Source organism: Panthera pardus, unplaced genomic scaffold (genome assembly GCF_024362965.1).
Source record: "Panthera pardus isolate Hobbes unplaced genomic scaffold, ASM2436296v1 HiC_scaffold_10, whole genome shotgun sequence".
Taxonomy (NCBI): Eukaryota; Metazoa; Chordata; class Mammalia; order Carnivora; family Felidae; genus Panthera; species Panthera pardus.
In genome coordinates, this window is record NW_026526655.1 from 79,631,597 (window position 1) to 79,633,188 (window position 1,592).

At 43.6% G+C, this 1,592-nt stretch overlaps 1 pseudogene; it reads right to left on the bottom strand.

The window, feature by feature from the left end:
* Positions 1 to 665: 665 nt before the first annotated feature.
* On the bottom strand, positions 666 to 1,104 carry LOC109269509 (60S ribosomal protein L35-like; annotated as a pseudogene).
* Positions 1,105 to 1,592: the final 488 nt, after the last annotated feature.

Sequence of the window (1,592 nt, forward strand, 5' to 3'; positions counted from 1 at the left end):
ATTTGGTAAATACCATGAAGCTAGAGCCTCCATTTGAAAGCTTGAGAGGCTGGGAATTTCGATAAAAAGCCCACTCTAAGTTCCCGTATATCCTTCATGCACTTTCTTGTATCATTTGTGTCATCAGATTTGAGGCCAGGTCTTCATCTCACATGTGGCCCCTGGCCATTGCGCCCTGTAACCGTGGTGGTTCACCTTTGGTGTCATGGGCACACTGCCTTTCTGAACATTTGCTTTCCAAGACCTCTCCTTCTCTGTTTATGTGCATAAACTCATATTTCTCCCCATCCATGAAGCCTTCCTTACATGACCACTGAAGGCTTCACTGAGTTCTCTCTTCCTTCTGAATTTTTAGAAATGGTAAATCGAGTGGCACAGACTAATTACAGTGGGATTTGCATGCCTCATTTCATATTAAAGATGTTCTAACCTTCCCATTCCATTTCCTTGGAAGAATGTTAGAGGACAACCACTTTTTTTTTCCTGTTTGCTTGTGCTAAGGGTAGATAGAACCGTTCCTCCAGGTATCAGTGGTGGTAGTTCTGCTAGGGACTGGATTATATCTCCTGCCAGCGTTGTTTGTTTCTTCATTTTCCAGGTTGTTTGTGTTTTATTGATGCTGGGGCTCAGGCCTTGACCGGTACCGCTGCGGCTGGTATAGCCACTCACTCCTTCCGCTGCTGCTTCTTGGTCTTCAGGTCTTCCTTGTGCTTGTTCAGCCGGTGGTGCATGGCAGGTGTCTTCTTGGGCTGCAGATCCAGGGTTACAAGCTGTACTTCTTACCCTTGTAGAATTTAATTCCTGAGGTTCTCTTTCTGAGTCTGGTTGATGACAGTGAGAACATGAGGGATGGATTTGTGAACAACTCAGATCTTGGAGAGCTTGGAAGCAGTACCGCCTGTCACTATGGCGCCACACAGCTTGGAGCTCCACCTTCAGGTCTCCCGGCTGTTTAAGCAGCTCCTTCTTCTTGCCACGAAGGTCTTGAGCCTTAATCTTGGCCACGTCTGTACAATTTGCCACTGCCATGAGGGAAAGAGGCCGAGGGAAAGAGCTCTCATGTTTACTCTGTATCCCTGCAGTTTTTAATGTCTTGCTTGGCATGGGGTGGATGCCTTATGTATACTTACTGATTGACTAATGGGTTAATTCTAGGACATAACCATGCTTAACATGAAACCAATATGTGGAACACATAATTTCAGAATTATAAGGTAAAGTGAAGTAACTGTTATTCTGGAGTACACAACACATGTTTCAGGACAGAGTGAAGCATACCTTCAAATAATAAAATTATGGCTAGTATTTATAGAGTGCTAAGGAAGCATGTATTGCCCAAGCTATTCTAGATGTCTGCCTGTGAGGTAGATACTGTTATTACCCCTTTTTAGAGGCAAGGAAGTCAAAGCACAAGTATTAATTTTAGAATTGGAATTTGAACCAATTAAATTTGGCTTTATACTCAACGACAGCATTTAATACCTTCAGATCATTGGAACATCATGGCTTATAGCAGTCAGAAACAGCAGTAAGACAAGTTTCCAGGAAGTCTGCAGCAGGGTTTACTGATAGAGTAAGCCAAGTGCCAAGTT